This window comes from Columba livia, chromosome W, assembly GCF_036013475.1.
Source record: "Columba livia isolate bColLiv1 breed racing homer chromosome W, bColLiv1.pat.W.v2, whole genome shotgun sequence".
Classification (NCBI taxonomy): domain Eukaryota; kingdom Metazoa; phylum Chordata; class Aves; order Columbiformes; family Columbidae; genus Columba; species Columba livia.
The window spans coordinates 19,736,494-19,756,078 of NC_088641.1; the positions used below are offsets into that span (position 1 = coordinate 19,736,494).

Here is a 19,585-nt window from a genome sequence, read left to right on the forward strand (position 1 = left end):
AACTCTAAAAATCTGTTTCTGCCCATATGTCCTGTACCTTTTTCAACAATGCTGTTTTGTCTACAGGAGTGGGACTATTTATGAAATGATGAAGAATCTGATTGGCAAAGAAAGGTATATATTGAAAGTTAGAAAGGGTAGGGGTAAAATGAGACTTGTCATAAGTCAAGGTGAGTTTAGCCTTACAAAAGAAACTAAATCAAATAGTATTTTTTTTGCTTCTCATATATACATGAAAAGAGAACAACAAAAGAGTAAGAGAGGGTATTGGGAAGCAAGGATGGGCCAAGACTAAAGACATTCTGGAAAGGTAAAAGTGTATGAATAACTTTCTTTGCAAAAAGGAATCTGACCAAATATTAGGATGAGGAAGGATTAGTCAAGAAGCACATGATTTTTATCAGTGTGTGAAAGAGGGATTCAACTGCCCAAGGGGTAGGAGGGAACCTCACAAAGGTGAGTGATATCGGATTGTTTTCCAGCAGCATTAGTATGGCCTAGCACTCTAGGACTAAAAAATGGAGTATCCAGATAAAAGAGAAGACAGGAGAAATGGTTCAACGGTTTCCCGACTTGTTATATTATTTCAATACTACATTTTTAGAAAAATTTTGAAGGGGTGTGATGGACATGGTATGCACTTTTTTATATGTTAAACAATTGTTTTTGCAAATTCTGGCAGGGAGGAAGAGATAAGTGCTGTGGAGGCAGGATGGTATCTCTTCCTTAAGATCCAAATCTTTCTTTGCAAACTGAGGGCACCAACCTTGAGATAAAGGCATTAACCATGCTTGCATATAAGCAGGCTTATACGGTAGTCACAACTGGCTAGGGGGAATCAGGAACCACCAGAGATCCCTAGAGGACAAATCGACTCACTTCTGGGACGACTGACTCATTTCTGGAACAATCTTAATTAGCATGAGGAGCAAGCAGAAGGAGGACATGAGCCACCCTCTTCTATCTCACATGTAAATGAACTAAAGTATTTAAAACTTCTTACTCGGGACACTAGTTGCATTGCGTCGCTCCCACCACCCTAAGAACTACAGCGAGCATTGTGGGATGGACCTTTGGAGTGGTGAAATCTTATAATACCTATCTTCTGATATCTTAACTACCTCTCTTTTTCTCTCACTCTGTTTCTAACTTCATTCTGGGCATATAAGGTGTCACGGAGGCACCCCGAAGTTAGTTAGGGGACAACAGGGTCCAAAAAACTTTTATTCGGTAAAAAAAAAGTACAGCAGATTTGTAATAAGTGATGGTCAAAAATTGTTAATGTTGAACAAATCGAGTAGGATTCAATTGTATTATGCATATTATTGTAAGCAGTAACTGTACTTGTGCGAGTTTGATTATGTTTTGTAGAACCTTGTAGTAGTAGTTAAAGACAATGCCATAAATAACAGGACTACCAGGTGGTGCCATAAATAACAGGACTACCGGATGGTGTCATAAATAACAGGACTCCCGGATGGTGCCACAGATAATAGGACTCCCAGATGGTGTTACAGATAACAAAGCGCTCGGATGTTGCAACAGATAACAAAAGTTCCAGAGACGGAAATTCCCAGCACGTAAACGAACGCATAACGTATATAAGCACATACGAAAGGTTGATTTGGTGTGCCTGTTGGTGGAACTGAGCTTCCCCCGGTCACCCAGCGCTGTTTTGCCTAATTACTGCTTGCTAAATAAAATCGATTGATTGACTCAGAATCGATTTATTGGCTCTTATTTATAACAGATTGACCGGTGGAATATGGGGTTTTAGCTCTCCAAAGTGACTTCAATACAGGTTCAAATATCAGCTGAGGTAATTATTAAAGGTGCAGCAACTAATAACACTAGAGATCCACAGTGTGCATACATGTGGCTTCACCAAAACAATGGCAGAGCCATCCCTGAGTCCAGGAAGAGTGCACACTTGCCTGAACACGGTGTGGGATTATTTTAAATGGATACACATACTCGTATTGAGTACGGAAAGTGTACACTCGCGATTCTGTGAGGATTAATTTATAATACACTCGCAATCCTGTGAGGAGAAATACACGTGCAAATATGCACGGAATATTACACATGCTTATGTGGAAGCATGGGAGGAAAATACACTCGCGATTATGTGAGGAAATAATTTATACACGTGCTCGTATTGAGCACGGAAAGTATAAATACACATGCAAATGTGCACGGAAAGTGCACGCAAAGCAAGCGGAGTCTCCGTCCCGGGGGGGGGGGGGGGGGGGGGGGAAGTGGCTCCTGGACGCAGCAGCTCAGCTCCTCACTCCAAGAGGATAACGCAAGCCACGGGCCTCGACAAGAATCCAGTTTCTATAGCCTGATCAGATCTGACTGTAGGTATTTCAGAAGCGTCTCTGCACCCCCACCCTGGCTGTGGGGTGCCCCTGAAGCTTCCAAACATCCTCCACATTGGCCGTGGGGCCCAGCACCTCCCTGGTGCCTCTGTGTTCCCTTCTCTCTCTTAACGACCCTGGCCAGTGGGCTCTGGGGTCAAACAAAAGAAGCTCTTAGCCTCAAGCAGCAGAGAGGGAGGGAGATGTGTCTACACCTTCCTGTAGAGGGTTTAGATTGCAGGGTGACAATAAAACCCTGGCATACATATAGTTAACCTCCTCTCCTCCCCCCACTTCCCCCTTTTGCCCCTGCCTCCCACCCCTTCCCACTAAGGGAGGAAAAGGAGGACAGAGAGAGAAGAGTTGGAAAAATTAAAAATGTTTTACTAAAGCTACTGATAAAATAGAGAAAATAATACAAAATATACAAAACCGATCTTGAAAGTCTCAGCAACTGCAGAGCTGGCACCCCAAGTCCTGGATTGGACTCTGCAGCCAACCAGAGGTGGATTCAGTTTCTCACTAGGCCTCAGTTCGCAGGGACAACTAGCAAGGTCCTCTCCTAATGTCAGCCATAAGCAGAAGGGATGAGATCCTTGTGATCTCCCATTTTTATATGAAGTATTCACGTGAATGGGATGTTATACACAGTTGGTCAGTTTCTTGGTCACTTGTTTCTCGTTGCCCCTCTCGCGAGATGTCCATCCGTGCTTATCAATAAGTTTGCAATCCATTGCTATGTTTACCAAAACATGTATCTGGTGCTTCAGGAAAATGCAGCTAATATGAAGGCTTTAGCTGACAGGCAAATTCACTAAAAGATAAATTTATTTTTTAACAAAACCAGGACATGCCACCCCTTATAATATGACATTCACTGAATACAATCAATACAATTTAATTAATCACTACTACTATATACATATACACACATATGTACATATATACACAGGAGTAATTGATTTTAATCAGTGGACCATCCTTTGAAAAGTTCATTTAGTTCATTTTGTTACAACAGTCTCCCAGGGCAGTAAAAAAAAAAAAGTACAAGTGCATCTCATGACCACTGTTTGTGGGTTAAAGCAATCAACTTTGAAGAAGTTGTCAGGCGCCACTCGAAGAAGCTAGCTCTGGTTTCATCATCACTTTCTTGATCTGAAAGACACTTATTAAACACTGTTAGTATGTCAGTTCACATCAAGCAGTATAGTATAGAATATTTGCGTGGTGGTGGAGTTGCTCTCTATGTGAGAGAGCAACTACAATGCACTAAATTCTGCCCAGGATCGGATGACGAGCGAGTTGAGAGTGTATGGGTCAGGATCAAGGGGCAGGCTGGCAGGGGTGACACTGTTGTGGGCATCTATTACAGGCCACCAGATCAGGCTGAGGAAGTTGATGAGGCCTTCTACGGGCAGCTGAGAGTGGCCCCACAGTCACAGGCCCTGGTTGTTGTGGGCGATTTTAACTTCCCTGATGTTTGCTGGAAGGACCATTCAGCCAGCCAGCCACAGTCCAGGAGGTTCCTCCAGTGCATTGATGATAACTTCCTCATGCAGATGGTGGAGGAGCCGACTAGGAGAGGTGCACTGCTGGATCTCATCCTCACTAACAAGGAGGGTCTGGTCAAAGCAGTAAAGGTTGAGGGCTGCCTGGGTTGCAGTGACCACGAGATGGTGGAGTTCAGCATCTTGTGTGGCAGGAACAGAATAGCAAGTAGAATTGCAACCCTGGACTTTAGCAGGGCTAACTTTGGCCTTTTCAAGCAATTGCTGGGGGAAATCCCATGGGCAAGACTGCTTGAAGGCAAAGGGGCCCAAGATAGCTGGATTGCATTCAGAGATTGCCTCTTCCACGCTCAGGATCAGAGCATTCCCAGATGTAGGAAGTCAAGGAAGGGAGCCAGGAGGCCTGCGTGGTTGAATAGGGATCTGTTGGGTGTGCTCAAGCAGAAGAGGAGAGTTTACAGGTCATGGAAGCAGGGGCTGGCCACTTGGGAGGAATATAAGGCTGCTGTTAGAGGATGCAGGAAGGCAGGTAGGATAGCCAAGGCCTCCTTAGAATTACAGCTGGCGAGAGGGGTCAAGGACAGCAAAAAGAACTTTTTCAAATACATTGCAGATAAAACTAATACCAGAGGCAATGTAGGCCCACTGATGAATGGGGTGGGTGCCCTGGTGGCAGAAGATACAGAGCAGGCAGAATTACTGAATGCCTTCTTTGTCTCTGTCTACTCTGCCGGAGGCTGTCCTGGGGAGCCCTGTACCCCTGAGACCCCGGATGAAGCCAGGTCAATGGAGGAGTTTGCTGTAGTCAATGAGGACTGGGTTAGGGAGCAATTAAATAGTCTGGACATCCATAAATCCATGGGTCCAGATGGGATGCATCCGCGGGTGCTGAGGGAGCTGGCTGAAGTCATTGCTGGACCACTCTCCATCATCTTTGCCAAGTCTTGGGAAACAGGCGAGGTGCCCGAGGACTGGAGGAAAGCAAATGTCACTCCAGTCTTCAAAAAGGGCAAGAAGGAGGACCCGGGTAATTATAGACCAGTCAGCCTCAGCCTCACTTCTGTCCCTGGGAAAGTAATGGAACAGCTTATCCTTGGTGCCATCTCAAGGCATATCAAGGATAAGAGGGTTATTACGGGCAGTCAGCATGGCTTTACCAAGGGTAAGTCATGCTTGACCAACCTCATAGCCTTTAATGAGAATGTAACAGGGTGGATGGATGATGGCAGAGCGGTGGATGTGGTCTACCTTGACTTCAGTAAAGCCTTTGACACAGTCTCCCACAGCATCCTCACAGCTAAGTTGAGGAGGTGTGGTCTGGACAATAGAGTAGTGAGGTGGGTTGCAAACTGGCTTAAGGAGAGAAGCCAAAGAGTGGTAGTCAATGGTGCGGAGTCTAGTTGGAGGCCAGTATCTAGTGGAGTGCCTCAGGGGTCAGTACTGGGGCCTATATTATTCAATATATTCATTAACGATTTAGATGAGGGAATAGAGTGTACTATCAGCAAGTTTGCTGATGACACCAAGGTGGGAGGAGTGGCTGACACGCCAGAAGGCTGTGCCACCATCCAGCGAGACCTGGACAGGCTGGAGAGTTGGGCAGGAAAAAATTTAATGAAATATAAGAGGGGCAAGTGTAGAGTATTGCATCTGGGTAGGAACAACCCCAGGTTCCAGTATAAGTTGGGGAATGACCTATTAGAGAACAGCGTAGGGGAAACGGACATGGGGGTCCTGGTGGACAACAGGATGACCATGAGCCAGCACTGTGCCCTTGTGGCCAGGAAGGCCAATGGCATCCTGGGGTGTATTACAAGAGGGGTGGTTAGTAGATCGAGAGAGGTCCTCCTTCCCCTCTACTCCGCCCTGGTGAGACCACATCTGGAATATTGTGTCCAGTTCTGGGCCCCTCAGTTCAAGAAGGACAGGGAACTGCTGGAGAGAGTCCAACGTAGGGCAACAAAGACGATTAAGGGAGTGTAGCACCTCCCTTATGAAGAAAGGCTGAGGGAGCTGGGTCTCTTTAGTTTGGAGAAGAGGAGACTGAGGGGTGATTTTATTAATGTTTATAAATATATAAAGGGTGAGTGCCACGAGGATGGAGCCAGGCTCTTCTTGGTGGCAAACAAAGATAGGACAAGAGGTAATGGGATCAAGCTGGAACACAAGAGGTTCCACTTAAATTTGAGAAAAAACTTCTCAGTGAGGGTGCCAGAGCACTGCAAGAGGCTGCCCAGAGGGGCTGTGGAGTCTCCTTCGCTGGAGATATTCAAAACCCGCCTGGACATGTTCCTGTGCGACCTCACCTAGGCATTCCTGCTCCAGCAGGGGGATTGGACTAGATGATCTTTTGAGGTCCCTTCTAATCCCAAACATACTGTGATACTGTGATACTGTGATTTTCACCTAGAATCAAATACTCTTGAGGTACACACCAAATTTCTCCATCCTCAAGCATCACCCACCAGGTGCTGCCAGGTCCCTGGGCAAAAACAGTCCCACGAATGGGCTCGCCTTTGCCTGAGGCAGGGGTAACCCAGAGTGCCTTTCCCAACATATTTTTCATGTGTACTACAGGGACTTTATCTCCTTCCACAGTACGTAGAATTTCTCATTGGGCAGGCCCGGCTCGATTGGTTGATCCTCTAGTATTGACCAACCGAGTGGCTTTTGATAAATGTGAATCCCAGTTTTTAAAGGTTCCACTACCAAGTGCCTTTAGTGTAGTTTTTAACAAACCATTGTACCTTTCAATTTTCCCAGAGCCTGGTGCATGATATGGAATATGATATACCCACTCAATACCATGTTCTTTGGCCCAATTGTCTATAATACTGTTTCTGAAATGAGTACCATTATCTGATTCAATTATTTCTGGCGTACCGTGTCTCTAAAGGACTTGCTTTTCAAGGCCCAAGATAGTATTTTGGGCTGTAGCATGAGATATGGCATATGTTTCCAACCATCCAGTGGTTGCTTCCACCATTGTAAGTACATAACGCTTACTTTGACGTGTTTGTTGAAGTGTGATATAATCGATCTGCCAAGCTTCTCCATACTTATACTTTAACCATCGCCCCCCCATACCATACAGGTTTTAATCGTTTCGCTTGTTTGATTTTGGCGCGAGTTTCACATTCATGAATAACCTGTGAAATAGTGTCCATAGTTAAATCCACCCCTCGATCGCGAGCCCATTTATATGTTGCATCTCTACCTTGATGCCCTGAAGCATCATGGGCCCACCGAGCTAGGAAGTGTTCACCTTTATGTTGCCAATCCAAGTCCACCTCAACTACTTTAATCTTAGCAGCTTGATCTGCTTGTTGGTTGTTTAAATGTTCCTCAGTGGCTCGACTTTTAGGCACATGAGCATCTACATGACAAACTTTCACAGGCAGGCTCTCTAGCCGAGCAGCAATGTCTTGCCACAGTGTGGCAGCCCAAATGGTTTTACGTCTGCGCTGCCAGTTGTTTTTCTTCCATAGCTGTAGCCACCCCCACAAGGCATTTGCTACCATCCATGAGTCACTATAGAGATAAAGTACTGGCCACTTCTCTCGTTCAGCAATGTCCAAAGACAGCTGGATGGCTTTCACTTCTGCAAATTGACTAGATTCACATTGTCCTTCAGTGGCTTCTGTAACTTGTCATGTGGCACTCCACACAGCAGCTTTCCACCTTCGATGTTTTCCTACAAGATGACAGGATCCATCTGTGAACAGTGCATACTGCTTTTCAGTCTCAGAAAGAGTACTATATGGTGGTGCTTCTTCAGCACGTGTTACTTCCTCCTCATCTGGAGACATCCCAAAGTCCTTACTTTCTGGCCAGTCTGTAATCACTTCTAAGATCCCTGGGCGATTGGGATTTTCAATTCGAGCTCGTTGTGTGATCAGTGCAATCCATTTACTCCATGTAACCTCGGCTGCATGATATGTAGAAAGTGTACACTCGCGATTCTGTGAGGATTAATTTATAATTGCCGCCATGTGTGTGACTAAAACTTAACCCTCGCAGGATTGTGAGTGTATTTATACTTTCTGTGCACATATGCACGTGTAACTTTCCATGCTCAATATGAACACGTGTTAAATTAATCCTCGCATATTCGCAGGTGTATTTTCCTCCCGTGCTTCCACATAAGCAGGTGTAACTTTCCGTGCACATTTGCACACGTACTTTCTGTGCTTAATACAAGCACGTGTAACTTTCCGTACACATTTGCATGCGTAACTTTCCATGCTCAATACAAGCACGTGTATAAATTATTTCCTCGCACAATCGCGAGTGTATTTTCCTCCTGTGCTTCCACATAAGCACGTGTAATATTCCGTGCACATTTGCACGTGTTAACCCTCGCAGGATTGCGAGTGTGTTATAAATTTACCCTCGCACAATCGCGAGTGTACTAACTTTCCGTACCCACTATGAGTACGTGTATCTCTTTAAAATAATCCCGCACCGTGTTCAGGCAAGTGTGTACTCCTCCCGGACTCAGAGATGGCTCCGGCATTGTTTTGGTGAAGTCACGTGCATGCACTCTGTGAACCGCCTGTTGTATTAGTTGCTGCCCCTTAATAATTTTCCTCAACTGATATCTGAACCTGTATTTAAGTTGCTTTTGGAGTGCTAAAACCCTGTTTCTCACCAGTTTAATAGAAGTTGTTTTGGACCCTGTTGTCCCTTAAACTAACCTCGGGGTGCTTTCGTGACACCCTCGACAAAGAGTCGGTCCGAAGAACAGTATTTTCCTGAACATCGCCATCAGGGACTTGGAGAGAGAGAGAATTGTACAGGGGCTTGGAGAGAGGACTGAGAAAAAGAACTGCGTTGTACAGGGACTCTCCGACCTGGGACTACAGGTAACAATAGCTGCTGTCCAGAAGATGGATTTCACCTGCTGCCTCAGCCAATCTTGCCTCCACCTCCTCCCTGTTACTAAGGCCAACGAAGAGGAGCATGCGCAGAGGCTCACAGAGGGTCTTGAGGTCCCCTAGCAGACAAGTAAGAGACCCCTGAACGTGAGGCAGTGCAGGCGCAGACAAGTTCTGGCAAGCGAAATGAAGAAGCATAAAAGATGGCTCCTGACTGAACATCGTAGAGATTTCCCCACCAAAGGATCATGGATCATGACGGAGGACTGGCAGGACGCTGTTCGGGACCTGGGACCATAGGGACGCCTTTGGATCCATGGTGGTAGCTAATCTTCTTTCCCCCTTTTTTTTTTCTTTTCTTTCCTTTTTTTTCCATTTTTCTATTGCATGCCCCTTTACGGGCAAAATAAAGAAGTTACACTTTGATTGAATTAATAACCCCTTGGCATTTTGGTCACCTTAATTTGAGATCAAGGTAAACGAGCCATCACGAGTCCATCACCAAATGTACCATGACATTATCCCTACATGCCTTTGTAAACGTCCTTCTCTAGCTTTCTTACAGGCCCCCTTTAAGTACTGGAAGGCTCTTATAAGGCCTCCCTGCAGCCTTCTCTTTTCCAGGTTGAAGAACCCCACCTCTCTCAGCCTGTTTTCATAGGAGAGGTGCTCCAGCCCTCTGATCTTTGTGACCTCCTCTGGACTTGCTCCAATGGGTCCATGTCCCTCTCATGTTGGGGGTCTCAGAGCTGAATGCAGTAATCCAGGTGGGGTCTCACAAGAGCAGAGTAGAGGTCATGCTGGTCATGTTTCTTTTGATGCAGCCTAGGATACAGTTGGCTTTCTGGGCTGCAAACACCCATTGCCAGGTCACGTTGAGCTTCTCACCAACCAATAGCCCCAAGTCCTTCTCCTCTGGGCTGCTCTCAATCCATTCTCCACCCAGTCTGTATTTGAGCTTGGGACTGCCCAGACCCAGGTGCAGGACCTTGTACTTGGCCTTGTTGAACTTCATGAGGTTCACATGGATCCAGCTCTTTAGCCTGTCAAGGTCCCCCTGGATGGCATCCCTTCCCTCCAGCATGTTGACCACACCACACAGCTTGGTATTGTCAGCAAACTGGCTGAGGGTACACTCAATTCCACAGTCCATGTCGCTGACAAAGATGTTAAACTGTGTTGGTCCCAGTATGGACTCCTGAGGAATGCCACTCGTCACTGTTCTCCACTTGGGCATCGAGCCTTTGACTGCAACTCTTTGAGTGCAACCATCCAGCCAATTCCTTATCCACTGAGTGGTCCATCCATCAAATTCATGTCTCTCCATTTTAGAGACAAGGATGTTGTGTGGGACAGTGTCTAATGCTTTGCCTAAGTCCAGGTAGATCTGTCACCCACTTGAAGGTGATACAATTTTAAGCAAAATAGTTCAGTACTAAAGAAAATATTTGCCTCATTATATAAAACCAAATCTTATTTTTCGATTCCTAATTATGTTCCCTTGTGATATGCTCCAACAGCAGAAATTAATACAGGAAAAAGGGTCTGAACTTGGAGGTTTTCATCCTGTGTTCTTTAAATTGCCTTTCTTTGTTTCTTTTAAACAGCAAACTTAACAAAACAGAATGCTGAAGAACGCTGCTCCCATGAGATTGAAAGTAGTAGAATCACAAGAAGTTTCTGCTTAGCAGAGTTCACGAATATGAATGCTGCATCTTCTAAGTTTTCTACTTTTAAACATTTAGTAGCTATACAATCTTTAAAGAAAAAGGGCTATCTTTTAGCTTTATCATTATACAAAAGCATTAATCACCCTGAAGAGATGAGTACAAGATGAAAGATTGCTATAGAAAATTGCATACATTATGATGAGTCAGCTTTGCCAGTCATTGACAAAAAAGCAGAATAAAGCCCATTCCACTTTTTCTTCAGTAGAAGGTAAAACAGTGCCACCCACTGTTTTTTCAGGATATCCCCATGCCTTTTGAGAGAAGTGCAGATAGCTGAACTTGGTACTCCGCAATTAAAAAATAGCCAGCTCACAATAAGCCTTCCCTTTCTCCCTCACTCCAGAACTGTGAAATATTAGTCACTCGTAAAGCCTTTCTTTGAACTTACTCTACTACAGCTGAAACCTCAGGATAGACAAAGACTGAACCATAGAGAAATTAGGTTTTGTTTTAGTTGGGAGCAGAATTTTCTTTTCACTTTACAACATAATGTCAGGTTTCCACAGTCATGACTTGTAAGCAAATCATAACATTTCAAGCTGAAGGTAATATCCATATCACACCAACAGTAAAGGTTATCTGCAGGGTCAGAATACTCAACTTTTTTTGAACATTTTTTTTTCATATATTTTCATTCTGCATCATACCTTTATCATACCAGAAACAGATGCTATCAGGCACTCACTTTTAAGCTATTAGGTTGGTACAAAAGTAATTGCAGTTTTGGACTGTCAATTTTAAATCATTATAACTAGGCTCAAACACATCTTTATTAATCAAAATAGGAACCATTACAATCAACACATTTTTGCCAATGAGAAATAAGTTTGTTTGTTCCTGTAACATAAAAATCCGTGCTTCGGGATTCAACAAACTCTTGGAAAGCATTTTCTGCATCCTGCTGGTTGTGGAAGCATTTTCTCTGCAAAAAGTTGTCGAGATATTTGAAGAAGTGGTAGTCGGTTGGCAAGAGGTTAGGTGAATATGGCAGATGAGGCAAAACTTGATAGCCACTTTCGAATCGGTGCTTGTGCAACATGCAGTTGGGTGTTGTCATGGAGAAGAACTGGGCCCTTTCTGTTGACCAGTGCTGGCTGTGGGCATTGCAGTTTTCAGTGCATCACATTGATTTGCTGAGCATACTTCTCAGATGTAATGGTTTCGCTAGGATTCAGAAAGCTGTAGTGGATCAGATTGGCAGCAGACCACCAAACAGTGACCACAAAATTTTTTGGTGCAAGTTTGGCTTTGGGGATTGCTTTGGAGGTTCTTCTTGGTTGAACCACTGAGCTGCTTGTTGCCAGTTGTCATATACAATCCACTTTTCTTTTCACGTCACCATCTGATCAAGAAATGGTTTGTTGTTGTATCGCAGAATAAGAGAAGACTACACTTCAAAATGACAATTTTTTTTTATTTTTGATCAGCTCATGAGGCATCCAATTATCAAGCTTTTTCAGCTTTCCAGTTTGCTTCGAATGCCTAATGACTGTAGAATGGTCAACACTGAGTTCTTCAGCAACTGTAGTTGTAAGTGGATCAGCTTTGATGATTGCTCTCAATTGGTCATTGTCGACTTCTGATAGCTGACCACTATGCTCCTCATCTTCAAGGCTCTCATCTCCTTTGCTAAACCTCTTGAGCCACCACTGCACTATACGTTCGTTAGCAGTTTCTGGGCCAAATGCATTGTTAGTGTTGCAAGTTGTCTCCGCTGCTTTATGACCCACTTTGAACTCGAATAAGAAAATTGCTCAAATTTGCTTTTTGTCTAACATCATTTCCATAGTCTAAAATAAATATAAAGTAAGCAGCAATTAATGTCAGTAGCAAAAAAAATCAAGTGAGAAAATGCATTAAAATTATGTATAACATAACCACATTTATTTAAGAATGTATTCCCATATCAAACAGCAAATTTCAACAATGCAAGAACTGCAGTTCCTTTGCACCAACTGTCAGAGACTGAAAAGGATAATGTCTCAAACATTGTGGCAAAACCAGTTCATCCAGCTGCGGGAGATGGGACATCCCTTGGAAGTAGGATTTGGACATTCAGGATAAGGTGAATTGCGATTTAGATATCAACAACCACCTAACATGCCACAGACAAAGGCCAGTTGGCTGACACAGGATGTGGGGGACGTGTTGAAGGGCACACAACCCTGTCTTCTGATAGACCCAGCATGACACTAAGGGAGAAGACCCCTGACTGCTCGAGACCCTTCAGGACTTTTCCATCTTTCACAATCACCCCCCAGTGACGCCTGCGCAAAAGACCAAAGATTATGCAAGCAGGCAATCTGGAGGAGTAAAAGACTATACAAAGTGAAACCATAAGGATGGTGATACCTCCCTCTCTCTCTTTTCTTTCTTTCCTATACTTCTATTCTTTTGCTTTTTATAAGTAATATAGTAATGTAAGATTTACAGCCCCACATGTGCCAAAAACTTTTTATGTTTGCCAATGTGCTAGTTTGACTGAAAATAGGTTAATTTCCTTCATGCAGTTAGAAACCTTTCTTTTTCATAGCTAGCATGCTCATTATTTGGACTTCGTTTGAGAGCAAGCAGATAACATCCCAGCACAGAGCTAATGTTTTTAATTGCTCTGGTCTGAGAGCCAAGGACATTCTGAGTGCTCTGCCAACAGGTGTGAGGCATTGAGATAGGGGGACAGAGCTGGACTGACATCGAGATTGATCAATAAGGGTATTCCATCCCATTAGTGTCATGCACCATATTTAAGGAGTCGCTCTCTTCCGCTTTGGCTCTCTGGCTTCTCAGGCTCTTTCTCTTCACTCTTTTTGTCAGAGCCAGGGGAGTTTTTGGTGCAGGACGTTTAATCCAGCTTTTGCCATTTTGCAGGGGCTTCCGAGCCTTTCTGCTTTTTTCCTCTTTTTTCACTGTTGGGGACTGGGTGCTTCTTGCTGGGACTGGCTGCTCAGTTGTGGACAGAGTTCGTGAGGAATTGCCTTGAGTATCTTATTTGCAGAGAAAAGTCCCATCAGAGTTCCAGACCCGAGCGGACGGAGGAAGAAATGCGGCTGACCCAATATGAGTGATAAAGCATACTTCAACTTTATTGCCCGAGATAGCGTGCATTTATACCAAATACCATAATTATGCATACTTGTCTCTATCTAATAGGCTAAGCACTAAAAGGTTACATTTACTTACTCCACCTACTTGGGTTTAGCTAGCTATGCGCATCCCGCATTCTTCTGACTCTTATCTCTTCAAGGATATCCTGACCCTGCCTTAGTTAGTACTTTTCCGTTCCCCCCTTTCCCACGGCCTAATAGACAAGCTAACTAAGGCCTACTTATGTCAACTAAAATGGGCTCTGCTCGTACAGTTGCTTGGTGGACTCATGTCCATGCTCCTTGAGCCAATCCCCAACACTTATTTCTATTTTATATATATATATTTACTAGTAGCATATTAGTATTTTGTTAAACCACAACCAATTGAACCTAAAATAAGGTAAAACCTTCTGCCACAAAATCATTTGCCAATTAGGCCAAGCTGCAAAATAAAAGCCTTTTGTTTATGGACCTTAAATAGTATTGTGTATACTCTTTTCCAACCAAGGGGGCCTAGGAACCTGATTCACCTCTGCCCCCACCCATACCTCTGGGCGGGACATGACACCAACCTAATAATCCAAGGATCAGCAGTGATCAGAACTAGTAATACTCAAGCATTGCTAAGACAAAAAGAGTGCTTTAAGACTTTTTATTTCTGTTAAAAATAAACCTGTACTCATGCACATCCTACTTATCTAGATTATCCTCTGCTGGTATAAAAAGTGGCAAATCTAGTTGGTTCCAACATAGCAAAGTAACAAATAAGTCTCTACAACTACCTCATCTTTCATTAGCAAAATAATCTGTAAGCCAGTTTACAACAGGAAGCAGGATGCCCAATTGCTCGGGTTGAAGAATGTGCAGGCAAGTATTTCAAGAAGAGTCACATACTCCCTCTTTCAAAACAAACTGGACTTGTCTCTTAACAATAACACTGGAAAATTCCAAAAATGTCAGTTGCAGTGTATGGAACTATGTAAAATTCTAGGAATTACTAGGAATACTTGGAATTACCTCAAAACGAGATATACTTTGTTGATAAGTAAATATTTTTAAATAGTCCTTACATCTTCTATCTTATTAAGCAGAGATCCTAGCTGCGGTTTGGGCTCAGCTGTGGTCTACTAAAAATAGCCAAAAGATATCCAAATATCAGCAATTAAAACATCGTCAAGATGTCTACAGCTGAAAAAAAGATCCCAAACTAAAGGGAAAATATCGAGACTCCAAAAGCATTTGAGAGTTTTTTCTGTGGTTCCTGAGGTGAGAGCTTAAAAATGTATATGCATATTAACAATAGAATCTTTATCTTGAAGGAAGTTTTAATTGTGTTTATACTGCTGCTCAATAAATGTCTAAAAATTTCCCCTGCTATGCAACTAAATTGCCAGCCATTCACTTTTAAGAAACACTTTTTATTCTCAGCTCACTTTCTTCATGGCCAACTTCTGAAGAGGACCCTGCCTGCAATCCTGATCCCGATTCCAGTCTGTGCATTCCTGAATCCAGTTACCATCTACTGCTGAGTCCACTGGCGCAACGCCAGCCCCTGTGGCATACAATTCTGTGATCATCCAGGAAATTCAGTATTGGTTTTGTATATTTTGCATTATTTCTCTTATCACTAGTATTATTAGTAAGGTGCTTTTAATTTTCCAACTTGTGTCTCTTCCTTTTTTTTCTTTTCCCTTTCAATGGTGGGGAGGGCAGGGATTAATAGAGAGCATCTGTCACTCTGTTTATTGTTGCCCAATCTAAATGGTGACAAAGGGGTTAAGTGACTTAGTTGTTTCAGGAAAAAAGAAATATGAAACTGTTTGAGACCTACCCCCTTTCCCCATAACAAATGTGGAGTGAGCAAATGAATGCAAGATTAAGGGTTTTGCACAGGTTTAGTGTTACATATGAAAAAATATTTTTCATATTATTCTCCCTGAGTCAAAGTACTCAAAGACAAAGACAAAGTCTTAAATAACTCACTTTAAAATAAACTCTACTTTCTCCTACTTAAAGGATGATCTTCCAAAGAAAAAGCATGAAAAAAAGGTGGTGGGGAGAAAAGGTGTCATGGAGGCACCCTGAAGTTAGTTTAGATGGACAACAGGGTCCAAAACAAGCTTTTACTTGATAAAGAAGGTGCAGCAGGTTAACCGGTGGAAGACGGGGTTTTAGCTCTCCAATAGTGACATAAATACAGGTTCGAGTATCAGTCGAGGTAATTATTGAGGTGCAGCAAATAGTAACAATGGAGATCCACAGTGTGCATACATGTGTCTCACCAAAAACAATGCCAGAGCCATCCCTGATTCCGGGAAAAGTATACACTTGCCTGAATCTGGCAAGGAATTATTAAAGAAAATACACGTGCTTATATTTAAGCATGGAATAAGCACCCGCGATCCTGCGAGGAATTATTAAAGAAAATTGTATCACTCACCCACGTGGTTCGGTGGGGGAATCCCGGTCCCAGGAGATTACCTTAGGCAGCCATCCTGCCTAAGGGGGAGGGCTCTCGGCCGCAGCATTTGACCTGCGCTCCAAGAGGTCTGCACAACTGGCGCCAAACCTCAGTGGGGATCCCGTTTATATAGCCTTGTCAGATCTGACTGTGGGCATTCCAGAAGCTTTTCTGCACCCCTACTCTGGCTGTGGGCGCCCTGCGGCTCCTTGGCGCCTCTTCGCCCCCTCCTCCTCTCTTAACGACCCTGGCCAATGGGGTCTGGGGTCAAACAAAAGAAGCTGTTAACCCCATTGCAGGAGATGGGGGGGAGATGTGTCTGCACCTTCCATATAGAAGGAAGGGAGGGGGAGATAGGGGAGTGTGCATCTGCCACAAAAGGTTAGAGAACTTTATAATATGCATTCATCACTGGTAAGAATTTGACAGGTTGACTGTCTCGCCTTGATAAATTGCTTGTGCTGCTGTCCAGGCAGATAGACTTGCAGTACTATTAGCTTAATAAATAACTTCAATCTGATCCTGATGATTTGCTTTTACAAACCTCTCCCTGTTTAGTTTACCAGGAATAAGATGAAACAGTGTGTTCATAACAGCATAGATCTGCTACCTTTGATCCTGTTTCATCCAAAAAGAAAAAAATTTGATCCAGTCAGAGAATGCTCTTTATTATGCAAACACATCTTTACTATCAGACACCAAACAAAAGAAAGTTAGAACCTCTACTGTAGATCTGTATAATTGTTGAAATTCCCCCCTTTCTGAGTGAGACTGGAAGGCTTGCCCAAGTCCAAAAGGCAAGAGTTCACATACTAAAATATCTCTGAAGGATAGGTTTTGCAATTCAAAGCCAGTTTTCTGCTAATTTTCAGTCCAACTCCTTCAAGTGAATCTCGAGACACAGAAAGATGTCACCTGACATGGAATCTCAATAGAGATTTATATATTTGTCCTGGTTTTGTTAAAAACAAGTATCTCTTTCAGTGAATTTGCCTGTCAGCTAAAGCCTTCATATTAACTGCATTTTCCTGGAGAACCAGACACATGTTTTGGTAAACCTAGCAATGGAATGCAAACTTATTGATAAGCACGGATGGACATCTCGCGAGAGGGGCGACGAGAAGAAAGAGAGCAAGAAACTGACCAACTGGGTATAACATTCCATTCACGTGAATACTTCATATAAAAGTGGGAGATCACGAGGATCTCGTTTGCTTTTCCCTTTTGCCCTTTTCCCTTCTGCTTATGGTCGACATTAGAAGAGGACCTTGCTAGTCATCCCTGCGAACTGAGGCCTAGTGAGAGACTGAATCCAGCTCCGATTGGCTGCAGAGTCTAATCCAGGACTTCAGGTGCCGGCTCTGCAGTTGCTGAGACTTTCAAGATTGGTTTTGTATATTTTGTATTATTTTCTCTATTCTTATTAGTAGCATTAGTAAAACATCTTTAATTTTTTCCAACTCTCTTCACTCTGTGCTTCTTTTCCTCCCAATCGCCTCTCCTTAGTGAAAAGGGGGGAGAGGGAGGGGGAAGTGGCGGGGGGGGGGGAAAGAGGGGGTTAACAATACATCTGCCAGGGTTTTATTGTCACCCCGCAATCTTAACCCTCGACAATATTATATAGAAAAGTTATATACAAAAACTACATTAATGCTTTCTCTGTTGATAGGAGATATGTCATGGGGGTGTTTCTTCTGAGATTTTTTTTTTGTTGCTTGTTGAGGGGATCTGAGAGCCAGGGACATTCTGAGTGCCTTGCTTACAGGTGTGAGGCATAGAGCAAGGGGGGGCATGAATGGGGCAGAGTTTGACTGACATCCAGACTGATCAATGAGAGTATTCCATCCCATTAGCATCATGCTAATTATTTAAGGAGAACTGGGGAGTGGGGAACTTCCAGTTTTGGCTCTACCAATCTCTCTGGTTCTTTTCTCTCTCTCTGGGGGTAGCTGGGAAGTTTTGGTAGGGAAGTTTAGCCCAGCCTGTTGCCATTTTGCAGAGGCATCTGGGCTTTTCTGCCTTTTTTCCTCTCTCTTCTCTCTCTTTGGGATCAGCTACTGGGACCAGGCTGTTTCCTAGGGCTGACTGCTCAGCATGTTCATGAGGAATTGCCTTGAGTATCTTTTGTTTCTATTTTATATATATTTACTAGTAGTGTATTAGTATTTTGTTATTTTATTAAACTGTGTTTATCTCAATCCAAGTTTCTCCCTTCCCTTTTGATTCTCTCCCCTATTGGGGGGGGTGGGGGAGGGGGTGAGCGAGCAGCTATTGTGCTTGTATTGCTAGCTCGGGTTAAACCACAACAGGGGATTTCTGTTGTTGGGGAGGTTGGGTGGTGTGTTGAGGGGGGGATTTTTTGGTTGTTGGGGTTTTGGTTTTTTTGTGGGGTATTTTTGGTTGGGTTTGATTTTTGTTTTTTTGGGGGGAGTTTGGACTTTTTGAACAGCATCAGTTTGGATGGTTTGCAATAAATAACAGAAACAACTTCAAGATCTGACTCCAGTGGTACAACCTTGAAGGAAGAAAAGCCATGATGTAATTTACATTTCTGACATCAGGCCTCACGTAATATACCACTTTCAGGTCAGACGACAGAAGGTGCAAGTCCTGCTTACATACACCATATATATAACTTTAACTGAAATCAATAGCCATAATATTTTTTGCAACAGAACTTGTGATGAGTGCTAGTACACCCATCTTATACTGATGTCTGAATTTTCTGCAACATACAAACAACATTGTATTAAATGGTGCTAACAAAGCTGCCAATCAGTACTTTCTTCAGGACCAGAATCTGCTTCTGTAGTAGATAAGCAAAAACATATATCTCAGCAGTCAATAAACTAACTTGAACCAGCAGAGTGAACTTACAGGATGTGCTCCATTTATAACCTTAGGTCGAAATCTGATCTGTGGTCATATATGATCAATGATCCAGAAATTTCTCTCAGCTGAGGCATTTCATTGGCTAAAGGCCCTGTCTGCCGACCAGGGGGCCCTGCCTTCCCTGTCCTTTGATTGGGGGGGTGTACATACCTACAGTCACTGTGTGGGGTTCAGTCGGGAGGTATGGAATATCTTACAGATAGTTACCTTGAGTTACTGGAACGACCTTGACTAAAATAGAATAAGAAACCAGAATGTTTTAGAACAGGAAAAGATATTAGCAATGTGTTAGCCAAACTGCCAGAGCGCGTGCAAGATTAAGTAAACCAATCGTAAGATAACTTTAAGTGCATGAACAGCTGGCATAAGCCAATTAAAACAGAAAGTTAAATGCGTGTACAACAGCTACTAACTATAAATGTAAGTGCCTTGCCAAAATAAAACGTCTCTTGGTTCACCTGCACTGGGAGTCCGTGCCTTCAATCCCTCAAATGGTGACCCTGACGTGATAGGGTCAAAAAAGCGCTGAAGCGAGCGTCTGGAGAGACTCCAGCCAAATGATCAGCTCAACAGCCAGACTGATTGAGAAACAAAGAAACAGAAGAGAAAGAGAAGAGAAAGAGAAATGTACCTGGGTAATCACCATATCACAAATACAGGTGAGTGGCTGG

General features: G+C 43.4%; 1 pseudogene; it reads right to left on the reverse strand.

Moving 5' to 3' along the window:
• Positions 1-2,719: 2,719 nt before the first annotated feature.
• The window catches only part of LOC135577174 (large ribosomal subunit protein mL65-like), a 40,042-nt pseudogene continuing 23,176 nt past the window's right edge, over positions 2,720-19,585 (reverse strand).